At 37.6% G+C, this 15,959-nt stretch overlaps 1 protein-coding gene across 4 annotated transcripts in view; it reads left to right on the forward strand.

The window, feature by feature from the left end:
• DPYD (dihydropyrimidine dehydrogenase) overlaps positions 1–15,959 on the forward strand; it is a 981,230-nt gene that overhangs the window by 188,579 nt on the left and 776,692 nt on the right. The window contains exon 1 of one of the 4 annotated variants that reach the window (XM_049875733.1): positions 6,667–6,685. The exons of the other annotated variants lie outside the window; for them this stretch is intronic. The gene's annotated coding sequence lies outside the window, so the exon portion shown is untranslated. Of the gene's footprint in view, positions 1–6,666; positions 6,686–15,959 lie in introns of those variants that run through there. 4 annotated transcript variants of the gene reach the window in all.

The following is a 15,959-nucleotide window of genomic DNA, read 5'->3' on the forward strand; positions in this document are numbered from 1 at the left end:
TGCTATGAGTTGATTCTGACTCATAGTGACCCTGTAGGACAGAGTAGAACTGCCCCATAGTGGTTCCAAGGATATAATCTTTACAGAATCAGACTTGTCATTGTCTTTCTCCAGTGCATCAGCTGATGGGTACAAATCACTGACCTTTTAGTTAACAGCCGACCGACTGCTTAATTACCCCACCACCAGGACACCTTGAAATTACTTCTAAATATTGTTAAATTTTTGTTGTTATTTAGTCTACAGTTGAGATTTGTAGGGAATCATTGCACGTGTCAGCTATTTCTGCATAAGAAGTCATTCCCCAACTCAGTGGCTTAAAACAATAAGTGTTTCTTATTGCTCATAAATATACTAATGCATCTGCTATCAGGGCTGAATTGGTAGGCAGCTCTGCAAGTCTTGGTTAAACACTTTAGCATGTTTGTGGGTTGGCTGGCTGTACGGTGATCTAGGATGGCCTTGGCTTCAACAGCTGGGCTCTCCTCCGTGTGGTCTGTCACCCTTCATCACTCTAGTTAGGGATTTCTTATGTTCCCTAGATGCCTCTTCCAGTTCTGGCATTATGTTAATTCCAGGGTGTTATAAACTACAGAAAGTTCTGATGTGGCTCCTCAGAAGCAGCTGTAAAAAGGGGGGGAAATGGAAGGTGCTTGGAGTTACTGGTTAATAGTATTTATGAAATCACTGTGGAAAAATGTTACCAGGTTCCCTAAAACCCAAAAGCATGGAATGTTCCTTGATTAATTCCTGGGAATGGGTTTCCAGTTCATTGTTCTGCTGCGCCCTAGACTCTGTCCTCTCTAATATCCTTCCTTGTCCACTGCTTTCTTTGGCTACTTCTGAAGAAACGGTCCATTGTGGCACCTGAGCAGTCCTCTTAGACTTATTCCTGCCCTTATGAGATTGGAGGCCCAGGGGACTTACTGCAATTTGAACAATTTCAGTTCCTTTTATTACAGGTTGGTGGTTCTTTTACCTATGCAACTTACTGTAAACCTTTGTGGGCTTTCTATGTGTCTGCGTCTAATCTGTGCCCTTCTGCAAAAGCCACAGCCATATTGTTTCAAGAAATTCCCTTCTTTATAGATTTAACCTCTGCTATTTTTTAATTTGGCTTCTATGAGACCACATCCTTAAGATTCTAGAAGGCTTTTTCTCCCCTCACTGGGTACTACTTCACTCTTTGATAGCTCTCAGCAAAGGGTTTTCTGGTCAAGTCTTTAATTGACCCGAGCTCTCAGGTACCATTTTACTTTGAGATGTTTTTACCAGCTGGGAAGACTAGAGATGAAAGGCAATTTTATTTTCCAGTTTATCAACCCTTGGCCTCTCTGTGTTGTTGTTAGTTGCTGTCAAGTGAATTCTGACTCAGGGCAACCCGATGTGTGCAGTATAGAACTGCTCCATAGGATTTTCAAGGCTGTGGCCTTTCAGGAGCAAATCACCAGGCCTTTCTTCCTGTAGGTGAGTTCGAACCAACAACCTTTGGGCTAGTAATTGAGTACTTAAACGTCTGTGCCACCCAGGGACTCCAAGTCTCTCTATATTCCCTCTAAAATCTGCTTGCAAATGGACAAGTGCTTTTTTGATTCTCTCTCTACCAACATGCCTTATTGCATGCAGTAACCCAGCTGGCATTCTGAATCTATCGCCTGGGCATTATCTTGGCAAGGTCTGTTAGTTCATTAGAATATTATCTTGCTTTCAATTTACCACAGGCAGAAATTTAACATTTGCTGCTACATAACACAGGTCAGCATTTTCCAGCTCCCATAATAATTTTTTCACTTTTCCCAGCTTTCACTAATAGTTTATTTGCGCTTTTTCTAGCTTTTATGACAGTTAGCCAACCACCTTATCCTAAAAGTAAGCACCACATATTTAGGTTTTTTTATATAGTAGTATACTTCTAAATATATTTTTGCTATCAATTCACTGCTTAACAAACCATTCCCAACTCAGTGCATATATTATTGTTCGTGAGTCTTCGGTCAGATGGATAGTTTTGCAGTTCTGGGTTAGGTTCAGCTCATCTCTGCCAGTTTTCTGATCTGTTGTCAGTACGTAGTCAGGACTACAGCTCTAACCACTCTCCTACTCATGTTCCAAGCCCATCTGGGAGATGAGAGCTGTCTAGTAGAGATAGAATTTGGAATTCCTTGGTGGATACGTGGTATTGACTGTCACTGCTTCTGTGCTTTACAGCAGTTCTTTGTCCTTTCTCAGCTTGCATCTGAACAGCTCACATGTCGTGGCTTAGTGTAATGGCCAGAGGGCATAGTGGCCCTGAGGTGGTGCATCAGCTTGTCTATAGCCTTTGCACGAGCAGATGTGTCAAACCTAAATTTTGGAGAACACTGCTAAGGTATGATTCTTAAATAACCCAGCATAAATACCCAAACAATGAAACATAAGCTGCAAAGCAGTTCATTCCCACAACCTCTTTAAACACCCCCAGAATCACTTTATGACAATGACATACACTTAAAAATAAAGGCAGCCGATCCCAACAGAGTGAAGGTCGGAGAACATTAAAACCTGTGACTGAATGGTAGGAAGGCCAAGGCATTTAGACTTCTATGCTTTAGAAAGGATGGATACTTTGAATGTTTTGGAACAGGACAAGGATATTATGATATAAATATTTAAAGATGATTAGCTTGGTAGTAATTGGTAGCGAATGGAAGAAGCAAAAAATTGGCTCACACAGAAATTAAAGTATTCTTAAGCCACATCTCATTTATTTATTTGTGCATTCATTCACAGAACACTTGGTGAATGTGTAAACTGTCGGACACTGAGCAAGGAATGAGAGATGCAACCTGAGTTGAACTTAATATTACTTGAAAAGATTTTCAGTCTACTAGGAGAACTATATAATAAACCTATAAAGTAAATCTGATATATAAAATATGGGAAAGATATTCATAAGTTAGCATCTTAGGCCAAAAAAGTACTACAAATACTTATCCTTAAAAAAGCAATCATTCATAGAATTTTATAACTTTTGGGAAGTGGGAGTTAATAATGAATAAAGTTAGTTTACCTTTTTTCCATGCGAACTATGAAAACTTAAAATTGGACAAATAGCTGTAAAACAGTAAAGTTAGAATTTTATTCTTTAGCTTGGAACTGAAAAACAAATGTTACAAATTATATAGTATTATTAATTTGAACATGTACTGTGCCCTTTGTGCTAAAACAAAAAAGATCACTTACTGTTTTAATCTAAATCAGAATCCCGTTTTAAGTGTTTCGAAATTGCAAAAGAATTTTTGGGTAGGAAGTGGGCAAGGAAGTAAGGAGCTCTGTCTTGGGAAGACGGAGCTGTTTTACCTCATACTATGTTTTAATATTCTAATGTTAGAATTTTATGTATCTAAACCCATTATACCTGTTGTCATTGAATTGATTACGACTCATAGTGACCCTATAGGACAGAGTAGAACTGTCCCATATGGTTTCCACGGAGCACTTGGTCGATTTGAACTGCCAACCTTTTGGTTAGCAGTTGTAGCTCTTTACTATGCCACCAGGGTTTCCTTGTGTATCTAAGTGTAGAATAAATACCTTGTAAATTAAAAATTTTTTTTTTACTCTCCATTTCTAAATTTTCTGTTTTCTCATATTCTCCTATCTTTACTCTTCCTTCTTTTTTTTATTGTCACTTTTTATATTATATTCAATATTTACCCATTTCATTTCCTTTTTATTCTGTTCTTTTTATTCTATATCCTTCTTCTTTCTCTACTCTGTCACCTCTTCCTTCCAACTCCTTATCCTCCTCCCCCATTTCTTATGCTTTCTCTTACCTCAAAATATTCTGTTAGCAGAGCTCTCTTATTATTTTTGAATATGGTGATAATATCTTACTTTATGCTCATTCTAAATTAATAAAATATGTAGCAGCTTTTAGTGCAAACAATTATGAACTGACTAGGAAAAAAACGTAGAATCCTTGAGGGTGTTTTCACACACAATAAATGCATGCTAATCAGGCTGGTATGAAGCTTTAGTCTGGAAGAAAAATAAGGTTCATAATAGATGTTTGGATGAATATTAAAAATCTTAATATCCTGTTTGGATTTTTAAGTCCTCATTTCAAGTTCCTTGGCATAAATCAAAGCAATCAAATTAATAAATCAAAATAATTCAAAAGATGCATTAGTTTTTCATATGATGCATTGCCATATTGCTATGCAAAAGACCATTTGGAATTATTTTTTTGATTTAACCATTTGAAAACTGACAGGGTTATTCAAGTCAGTTCAGCAAATTTGAGCTCCTACAGTGTGTTAGAAACTAGACTAGGGAACAAGGATACAGTATTGAATGAGAAAGTCAAGATCCATTTTCTTTATTGATAGATGGGTTCAGAGAAGGGATAGATCAGCTCTGGTGGAGATAGTAAAGGAAGATTCTGCAGGAGGTAGGATGAGTGTGTTTCCACCAAGAAGAAAAAAGATGAAAGGAATGATTAGAGCAGAACCAAAGTGAGGTGAAAAGTATAAAGATAAATTAAGAAGGCTGTATTGTGCAGTTTGAAAAAAACGTTGGTTGCATGCAGGGCAAAGAGTGGAAGGTCGATTAGACTGTGGCTATGTTAACTTGTTCATCTTATATTTATGAAGACCTTACTATTACATGGATACTGTGGTGGATATATATGAAAACCCTGGTGGCATAGTGGTTAAGATCTATGTCTGCTAACCAAAAGGTCGACAGTTCAAATCCACCAGGTGCTCCTTGGAATCTCTATGGGGCAGTTCTACTCTATCCTATAAGGTCGCTATGAGTCGGAATCAACTTGATAGCAATCTTTTTTGTTGTTGTTGTGGTAGATACAGAGTGATACAGAAAGGCATGAAAGGATTTCCCAGACTAATACGGGGAGACAGATGAGTAAATACATGAGTTTAACCAAATATTATAGGAACAGAGAAGGCTAAGGCACAAAGGCAGTACTGATCATTTCTTTGGTTAATCAGGTCTGTTAGAGAATGCCTTTCTTGCCAGGGGTTAACGAGGATGGGGAAATAACATGTGTTGAACACTCATTACTGCGCAAGCACTTTGCTATATTCTGTAGATACTTAATGTCATTTATTCCTCACAATAACTTTATGAACTAGGGTTTTTTTTTTTTTTTAATTTCATTTATGCAGAATAAGAAAGTGTGGCTCACAGCAGTTGTGATTTGACCCCATGTGATGGAGTTGGACTGCCTTATAGGGTTTTCCAGGCTGTAAACTCTACAGGAGCGGATCACTAGGTCTTCCTGCCATGGAGCTTCTGGGTAGGTTCGGTTAGTAGGCATGTGCACACAGGGCTCCTTATACATCCATGGTTGGATATATGAATATCTTCTGCCCAGCTGTATGTTTACTCTGTAAAGTCAGAGTTCACATTTTATTCGTCTTTGAAACCCTGGTGCTTCCTATGGTGTTTGTCACATGGTAGATATTTAGGAGGAGTCCCTGGGTGGTGCACGTGGTTAAGTGCTCAACTGCTAATGAAAAGGCTGACGGTTTGAACCCACCCTGATGTGCTTTAGAAGACAGGCCTGGTGATGTGCTTCCTTAAAAACTTTATGGGGTAGTTCTACTTTATGCACATGGAGTTGTCATGAGTCAGAATCTACTGTACGACTACTAACAACAGCTGATATTTAGAAAATGTGTAATAAATGAATATTTAGTTGTTAAAATGATGACTAAGGTGCCCTGGTAGTTCAGTGGTTAAGGGCTCAGCTGTCAACTGAAAGGTTGGTAGTTCGAACCAACCAGCTGCTTCATAGGAGAAAGATGTGATAATCTGCTTCTGTAAAGGTTACAACCTTGTAAACAGTATGGGCAATTCTTCTCTGTCCTGTAGGGTCATTGTGAATCAAAATTGATGTGATGACAATGGATTTGGTATTTTTGTTTTAAAACAATGAATTAAGATTAGAAGCATGCCTTTTTAAATAGCATCTCAGTTTAGAAATGTGAGATTAATACAAAAATATGTATATTGAAGATCTAGAAGATAGCAATATAATGTAAAATCAGTTTGTCTTAAAGTATTTCTCTAAAACAAGACACAGTTAAAAAATATACGTAAAGGTTCCCAAACAATCTTCAACAAAATTACAGTTCATTATTTGTCTACTAGGAAAAGGGCATCAATCTTAGTTTAGAAAAATCTGTTTTCCATTGATGACTAGGAGGGGAAGGAAATATCAAAGATCATTTTAGATAAGAAGCTATATGGATAAATTTGTTGGATTACCTATGGGTAGATTAGTGTAATATTAAAAGCCAAGTGGAACAACCTAAATGCCCATCAACAGATGAATGGATAAGCAAAATGTGGTACATATGTACAGTGGAAAAAAACTATAAAAAGACAAGAAAAGACAAATGGATAGAGACCAAAATTTCTTAGTAGTTACCAGGAGCAGGATGAAGGTGGAGAAGGGGGCTTAGGTATATGGTGGTGGAAAAATCGCATTAAAATTAGAGGTGCATTCTCAAGGGGAATGGTTTCAGTCTCTCTCTGTTTAGAATGATGTTGGCTGTTGGCTTTGTATAAATGCCCTTTATTAGAATTTCCCTTCTATTCCTATTTTGCTGAGAGTTTTTTTTTTTTTTTATCAGGAATGGGTGTTGGACTTTGTCAAATGCCTATTCTTCATCAATTGGTAAGATCATGTAGTTTTTTTGTTTTTTATTTATGTGGTAAGTTACGTTGATTGACTTTCTAATGTTAAACCATCCTGCATATCTGGTATGAATCCACTTGGCCATGATGTACTATTTTTTTGATATGCTATTGAATTCTGTTGGCTAGAATTTTGTTGAGAATTTTTGGGTCTATGTCCATGAGAGATGTTGGTCTGTAGTTTTTTTTTTTTTTCAGGTCCCTGCTAGCTTTGGTATCGGGGCGTTTTGTGTGTGTGTGTGGTGTCTTTGCTAGCTTTGGTATCAGGGTTATGCTGGCTTCATGGAATGAGTTTAGGAGTATTCTTTCCTTTTCTACACTCAGAAATAGCTTGAGTAGTATACGTGTTAGCTCTTCTCTGAAAGTTTGGTAGAATTCTCCAGTGAAACTGTCTGGGCTGGGGCTTTTTTTTTGTTGTTGGAAGTTTTTTCATTACCTCTTCAATCTCTTCTTTTGCTACAGGTCTGTTTAGTTTTTCTACCTCAGTTTGTGTTAGTTTATGTAGGTAGTGTGTTTCTAAAGAAAGTTTTCCATTTCCTCTAGTTTTTCAAATTTGTTGGAGTATGGTTTTTCATAGTAATTTGTTATAATTCTTTTTATTTCAGTTGTGTCTATTGTGATGTCACCATCTCATTTCTTATTCGGGTTATTTGATTCCTTTCCTATATTTCTTTTGTAAGTTTGGCCAGTAATTTGTCAATTTTGTTGATCTTATCAAAGAACCAACTTTTGGTTTTGTTGATTCTTTCAATTGTCTTTCTGTTCTCTATTTCATTTATTTCTGATCTAATCTTTATTATTTCCTTTCTGCTGGTGCCTAATGGCTTCTTTTGCTGCTCTCTTTCTGTTTGTTCAAGTTGTAGGGTTAATGTTTTGATTTTGGCCCTTTCTTCTTCTTGACTGTGCACAGTTATTGCTATAAATTGCCCTCTAAGCACTGCTTTTGCTTTGTCCAAAAGGTTTTGGTAAGATGTGTTTTCATTGTCATTTAATTCTATGAATTTTTAATTCCATTATTGATTTCTTCTATTACCCAGTAGTTTTAAAGCAAGGTAGTGTCCCATTTCCAAGTATTTGATTTTTTTTTTTCTTCAATGCTGTTTCTGTTATGGGTTTCTACATTTACGGCATTATAATTAGAGAAGATTCTTTGTATTATTTCAATGTTTTGGATTTTGTTAAGGCTTGCTTTGTGGTGCAAAATGTGGTCTGGCAGCTAACAGATACGTGAAGAAATGCTCAGGATCATTAGCCATTAGAGAAATGCAAATGAAAACTACAGTGAGATTCCATCTCACTCCAACAAGGCTGGCATTAATCCAAAAAACACAAAATAATAAATGTTAGAGAGGCTGTGGAGAGACTAGAACACTTATACACTGCTGGTGGGAAGGTAAAATGGTAGAACTACTTTGGAAATCAATTTGGTGCTTCCTTAAAAAGCTAGAAATAGAACTACCATATGATCCAGCAATCCCACTCCTTGGATTATATCCTAGAGAAATAAAAGCCTTCACACAAATAGATATATGCACATCCATGTTCATTGCAGCACTATTTACAGTAGCAAAAAAGTGGAAATAACCTAGGCTCCCATCAACGGATGAATGGATAAACAAATTATGGTATATTCACACCATGGAATACTATGCATTGATAAAGAACAATGATGAATCTGTGAAACGTCCCATAACATAGATAAATCTGAAAGGCATTATGCTGAGTGAAATTAGTCAGTCACAAAAGGACAAATATTGTATGAGACCACTATTATAAGAACTCAAGAAAAGGTTTAAACACAGAAGAAAACATTCTTCTGTGTTTGGGGTGGGGAGGGAGGGAGAGGAGTATTCACTAACTAGATAGTAGATAAGAATTATTTTAGGCGAAGGGAAGGACAACACACAATACAGGGGAAGTCAGCACAACTGGATTAAACCAAAAGTTAAGAAGTTTCCTGAATACAACCAAATGCTTCGAGGAACAGAGTAGCAGGGGCAGGGGTCTGGAGACCATGGTTTCAGGGGACATCTAGGTCAATTGGTGTAACAAAGTGTATTAAGAAAATGTTCTATATCCCAGTGTGGCGAGTGGGCATCTGGTGTCTTAACAGCTAGCCAGCCATATAAGGCATATCAATTGGTCCCAACCTACCTGGAGCAAAAGAGAGTGAAGAAGAACAAAGACACAAGGAAAATAAGCTCCCAAGAGACAGAAAGGGCCACATAAGCCAGAGACTCCATCAGCCTGAGACTGGAAGAACTAGATGATGCCCAGCTACCACCAATGACCACCCTGACAGGGAACACAACAGAGATTTCCTGATGGAGCAGGGGAAAAGTGGGGTGCAAAACTCGAATTCTCATAAAAAGGCCAGACTTAATGGTCTGACTGAGACTGAAGGGTCCCAGAGGACATGGCCCCCATACTCTCTCTTAGCCCAAAACTAAAACCATTCCCAAAGCCAACTCTTCAGACAAAGATTAGATTGGATTATAAGACATGAAATGATACTGGTGAGGGGTGTGCTTTTTAGCTCAAGTAGACACCTGAGAATAAGTGGACAGCTCCTGTCCGAAGGTGTGATGAGAAGGCAGAGGAGGACAGGAGCTGGTTGATTGGACACGGAAAATACAAGGTGGAGAGAAAGAATGTGCTGTCACATTATAGGAAGAGCAGCTAGGGTCACATAACTATGTGTGTTTAAGTTTTTGTATGAGAAACTGATGTGAACTGTAAACTTTCACTTAAAGCAAAATTGAAAAAAAAATATGATCTGTTCTGGAGAATGTTCCATGTGCTGTGGAAAAAAAAAAAATGTATACTTTTCTGCTTTTGGGTGGAATGTTCTGTATGTGTCCATGAGGTTGAGTTGGTTGATTGTGGCCTTTAGATCTTCTGTATCATTATTGAGAATGAGAACCAGACAAGGATGCCCTTTATCACCACTCTTATTCAACATTGTGCTGGAAGTCCTAGCTAGAGCAATAAAACAAGAAAAAGAAGGGTATCCAAATTGGTATGGTAGTGGTAAAACCATCCCTATTTGTGATGACAGGATCTTATACACAGAAAACTCCAAAGAATCCACAAGAAAGCTACGGGAACTAATGGAAGATTTCAGCAAAGAAGCAGAGTACAAGATTACCATACAAAAATCAGTTGGATTCCTCTACACCAACAGACAGAACTTCAAAAAGTAAATCACCAAATCAATACCATTTACAATGACCCCCAAGAAGATAAAGTACTTAGGAATAAATCTAATCAGGGATGTAAAAGACGTATACAAAGAAAACTACACAAAACTACTGCTAGAAACCAAAAGAGACCTACATAAGAGAACAAACATACCATGTTCATGGATAGGAAGGCTCAACATTGTGAAAATATCAGCTCTACCAAAAGCGATCTACAGATTCAATGCAATACTGATCCAGATTCTAACAGCATTCTTTAATGAGATGGAGAAACAAATAACAGCATTCTTTAATGAGATGGAGAAACAAATCAACTTTATATGGAAAGGAAAGGGAAGAAGGCCCACATAAATAAAGCATTACTGAAGAAGAACAAAGTGATTTTAGAACCTACTATACAGCCATGGTAGTCTAAACTGCCTGGTACTGGTACAAGAACAGACACATAGACCAATGGATCAGATTTGGGAACTCAGACATAAATCCATCCACTATGCGCAGCTGATATTTGACAAAGGGCCAAACTCTGTTAAATGGAAAAAAGACAGTCTCTTTAGCAAATGGTGCAGTTAGTTATAACTGGATGTCCATATGTAAAAAAAAAAAAAGAAACAAGATCCATACCTTACACCATACACAAAACCTAACTGAAATTAGATCAAAGACCTAAATATAAAATCTAAAACAATAAAGATCATGGAAGAAAAAATAGGGGCAATACTAGGGGCCCTAATATACAACAAAAATTGGATAAAAACCATAACTAAATGCACAAACACCAAAAGAGAAACTAGATAACGGGGAGCTCCTAGAAATCAAACACTTGCGCTCATCAGAAGACTTCATCAGAAGAGTAAAAAGACAACCTAAAGACTGGGGAAAAAGTTTTGACTACGACATAGCCGACAAGGATCTCAACTCTAAATTCTAGAAGATACTGTTACACCTCGAAAACGAAAAGATAAATAACCCAATTAAAAAGTGGGCCCAGGACATGAACTGACACTTTATCAAAGAAGACATTCAGCTGGCTAACAGACATAGGAGAAAATGTTCACGATTATTAGCCATTAGAGAAATGAAATCCAAACTATGTTGAGATACCATCTCACTCTGACAATACTGGCACTAATACAAAAAAACACAAAATCACAAATGGTGGAGAGGTCGTGGGGGAGATTGGAACTCTTATGCACTGCTGATAAAAATATAGAATGGTACAACCATGTATGGTGCTTCCTTAAAAAGCTAGAAATAGAAATACCGTATGATCCAGCAATCCCACTCCTAGGAGTATACCCTAGAGAAATAAGAGCTGTCACAGGAATAGACATGTGCACACTCGTGTTCATTACACCAGTGTTCACAATAGCAAAAAGTTAGAAACAACCTAAACGCCTATCAACAGATGAATGGATAAATTACAGTACATTAAAAAAAAAAAAATTATATATACACAATTAAATATTATGCAATGATAAAGACTCATGATGAATCTGTGAAACATCTCACAACATGAATGAATCTGGAGGACATTATCTGAGTGAAATAGATCAGTCACAAAAGGACAAATATGGTATGAAACTACTATAACAACTCAAGAAAAGGGTTACACACAGAAAAAAATTCTTTGATGGTTACAAGGGAGAGGAGCAATCACTAATTAGATAGTAGGCAAGTGTCAACTTAGGTAAAGGGAAGGACAGTCCACAATATAAGGGAAGTCAACACAACTGGACCAAAGTAAAAGCATAGAAGTTTCCTAGACACATCCCAGTGTTTTGAGGGACCAAGTAGCTGGGGCTGGGGGCTGTGGACCATAGTCTTGGGGGACATATAGGTCAATTGGCATAGCATAGTTCATAAAGAAAATGTTCTGCACCTCACTTTGGTGAGTAGCATGTGGGGTCTAGAAAGCCTACCTGCAGCCATCAAAGATACATCTTTTGGTCCCATCCTACCTGGAGTAAAGGAGAATGAAGAAAATCAAAGACACTAGGAAAATACTAGCCCAAAGGACTAAAGAACCACATGAACCAGAGACTCCACCAGCCTGAGACCACAAGAACCGAATGGTGCCTGGGAACCATTAATGACGGCCCTGACAGGGATCACAACAGATAGTCTGTCCTGAACAGCGTGGGAGAAGAATATAGAACAGAATTCAAAGTTACAAAAAAAAAAAAAGACCAGACTTAATGGTCTGACAGACTGGAGAAACCCCTGAAACTGTGTCCCGCGGATACTCTGCTAAACCAGAACTGAAGCCGTTTCCCAAACTCACGTTTCAGACAAAGATTAGACAGAAGTATAAAACAAAAAATAACACATGTGAGGAACATGCTTCTTCGTTCAATCAAATATACGAGACCAAATGGGCAACTACTGTCCAAAAGCAAGATGAGAAGGCAGGAAGGGACAGCAACTGGACAAATGACAAAAGGAACATGGGGTGAAAAGCAAAAGTGTGCTGTCGAGTTGTGGGGATTGCAACCAATGTCTCAAAACAATCAGTATATAGATTTTTGAATGAGAAGTTGATTTGAGCTGTAACCTTTCACTTAAAGCACAATAATAAAAAAAAGTACGGTTGTACTGTACATTAATGTAATTGATGTCAATAAGTTGTACACCCGTAAAAAGTTAAATTGTCAGAAGTTCTGTGATAGGTATATTTACAATGATTTTTTTGAAAAAAGGAAGCTACTCAGGCTGAAATACCTTATGGCTTTTGTTTACTTGGTTTGGAGGGTTAGGGCCATTGTTTCATGGGACATTCCAGTTAATGGACCTAATAAAGTGCTTCTCTTCTACATACTAGTTCATCACATAGTGCCTGGGGGTCTTACAAGTTTGCAAGTGGCCATTCAAGATACAATTGGCCTCTATTCACCTGGAGTAACAGAGGAAAAAAGAGTTGGGAATAGGAGGAGGAAATGGAACGTGTAGCCAGTTGACTCTATGAACAACTGCCTCCTTCGTCATGAGGTCAGAAGAACTGGATGGTGCCTGCCTACCATTACTGAACATTTTGATGCAAGATTCTGTAACAGAATCCCAATCAACAGGCGGGAAATTCAGAACAAATTTTAAATTCTTAAGTAATCTAGATTTTGTGGAGCTGTAGAGGCTGGAGGAATCTCTGAAACTATTACCCTGAGATAATCTTTAAAACTTAAGCTAAAAATATCCCCTGAAGTCCTTGCAAAACCAATCATTTTGCTTAACTTGTAAAGAATGTCTGCATTGAAAATTGTGCTCTTTTAAGATCTATCTATATAGGAGTAAGTTGACAACAGCAACTCGAAAAATTAAATAGATAACTTAGGGGGCAGTGAGTGTATGTTAAAGTAGTATGAACAGCTTGGAAAAGGTGAGAATAGTTGCGCAACTTGAAGAATGTCATCAATGTCACCGAATTTTACATGTGGAAACTGTTGGTACAGGTTCTGCTTAGGGTATTCTCAACCACAGTAAAAATAAACTGTATATATATGTATATAAAATATACATGGAGGCCCTGTTGGCGCAGTGATTAAGAGCTACGTCTACTAACTAAAAAGGTCAGCAGTTTGAATTCACCAGGCGCTCCTTGAACTCTATGGAGCAATTCTACTCTGTCCCGTAGGGTCTCTATGAATCAGAATTGACTTGATTGCGATGGATTTTTTTGGTTATACTTATATATATGAAGCCATGTGAGCAGTCAAGACTCTAAAGTCAGGATTTTAGCAAGTTTAAGAAGCATAGACCAGAAGTAGGCAGGGAGACAAGACAACAGGGTTGAAAATTCAGACCTAATTTTTAGTCAAAAGATCCTTTGAAGTTTTGGGTGTTAGGGAAATTTAGTAAAATATTTCTGAATACCAACCCAACATAGGTTCTAATCAGTGGGACGTCGGTAGTGCCTGCAGCAGTTAAGCAAAACGCAATCGAAAAGATAGTTATGTTCCAGGTGAAATGTTGGTTTAATAGATATGAACACCATCACCACTAGAATTTCTAAAAGAATAAATGTGTCTTGAGTAGTTACTGTGTGCTTAGCACTTGATGTACATTAAAAACGAATCATGTTTCTTAGATCTTCATTTCTGGAAGGAGAAATGTTAGATTGCTTACCCCAGCCCCACAGCTTCCAAATAGGAGTGAAAATTTAAACCCAGAATTCGGGTTCCAAAACCATTTGGGCTATATTTTCTAGAAAGAGGTTTTATGTTTCCTGTGCAGCAGGCCAAAATGATATGATGTGGATAGATATAAACGTATTTGCTGGCTGTAGTGTAGGCAGAGAAGGTCAGTACCTGACACTCAGAAATGGACTTAAACAGATCTCTTAAAGTCTTCATCTACAACTTGACCAGTCAGTGTGCCAGGAAATGCAGTGTAGAGAAACTGGGTACATCCTCATCACTGTATGTAGCCAGATGCCTTGGACCAGATCTGGGCTGTCAAATATTTTACCATTTTTACTGCTGTGGGTTGGATTTCTTTCAAGTTCCTCACATTCTTTTTGAAATACAGATTTCAAAACTGCTAATGAAATTTTAGTAGAGATTTAACTGTTAGGTTCAAACTGTGTTCAACTTACTAAACAATTTACTTTTCTCATTTAAAGAAAATGTTCAAAGTTTAAAATTCTGATGCTTATCAACTTTCCCAACAATTGAAAACTGAATGTGTTTCTTCTTATCCTATTTACTGTCATAATCTCATAACATTTGTGAACACCCGAGACCATGGCCCTTTTGTGTTAGAAGGAACTTTAGAGATCACCACATTTACAGATCAGGAAACTGAGGTCTACTCAGGTTAAATGATTTGTTCTGGGTCATATAGTTTGTTTCAACAGAATAGGAACCAGAAAGCATTCTTTGTCCAGTGCTCTTTCCATGCACAGTGGCATGATTAGGTTCTCAAATTTGTCTTCCCCTGAGAGTTTATTTTTAGGTATCTATGACTACCTCATGACTGAATCATTTTGTGATGGACAGATGTCCATAAATGAGGTAATGAATCAGGGGCAGACATTCCTTTTTCTTAGGCAGTGTGTATTACGGAAATTCAGTAGTGCAGCCAAAAGAAATGGCTAATGCATTTATGGGTATTCATTTGGTAATGCTGTGTGGAAAATGGTGATCTTTTTTTTTTTTCCTAAGGAGATAATACAATTTACATCCCTTTGTGAAACCTGCTAAATATTATAAATACTTCCTCTGGAAGGAGATGTATGTAAAATGCTTGAGTTTCAAACATGTTGTATCATAAATGAAAACCCTGCTGGCGTCATGGTTAAAAGCTATGTCTGTTAACCAAAAGGTCAACAGTTCAAATCCACCAGATGCTCCTTGGAAACCCTATGGGGGCAGTTCTACTCTGTCGTATAGGGTTGCTATGAGTTGGAACTGACTCGATGGCAATGGGTTTAGTTTTTTTTTTTTCTTAATATGGTAAATAGTGTATATACTGTATTTAATACCAAATTATAATGCTAAATTGATTTTAAATATATGAAAAGTGGAAAGTCTTAACAAGGCAAGAATATTCCTGTTGGTAGTAATGGAAAATAAATTACCTTCTACAATTCTTTGTTTTCCCAAGATAATAGTAATACAAATTCCCCAAAACCAAGCAATTACATAGTCTTTTAAAAAAATTATTCATTAATACAGCGGACATTTGTTGAGCATGTGATATGGTTGCTGCTGAAAATGCAAGACTAAATCAGGCTGTCCCGTTGCCCTAGTCGGCTACCTCTCCTTCACTCCCTGCTCCTCCTTCTTTCAAGGCCCCCAACATGCTGAGCCTCGGCAATCTCACCTGCCTCCTACATTCTTTTCACCCCAGATAACTCCTGTTCATCCTTGAGATTCGGGGTGACTTCTCTGACCCTTTGATCTCTCTACTCTATGCTATCGTAATTTTATCTTAGTCTATAATGTTTGTGTTTCTTTAGCCTTAAGCTACAGAAAAGACCTGTGCCTGTATTGCTTGTCATTGTTTTCCCACTGCCTTGCATGTTAACAGGCACTCAAAACATATTTGTTGAGTGAATGC

This window comes from Elephas maximus, chromosome 3 (assembly GCF_024166365.1).
Source record: "Elephas maximus indicus isolate mEleMax1 chromosome 3, mEleMax1 primary haplotype, whole genome shotgun sequence".
Taxonomy (NCBI): Eukaryota; Metazoa; Chordata; class Mammalia; order Proboscidea; family Elephantidae; genus Elephas; species Elephas maximus.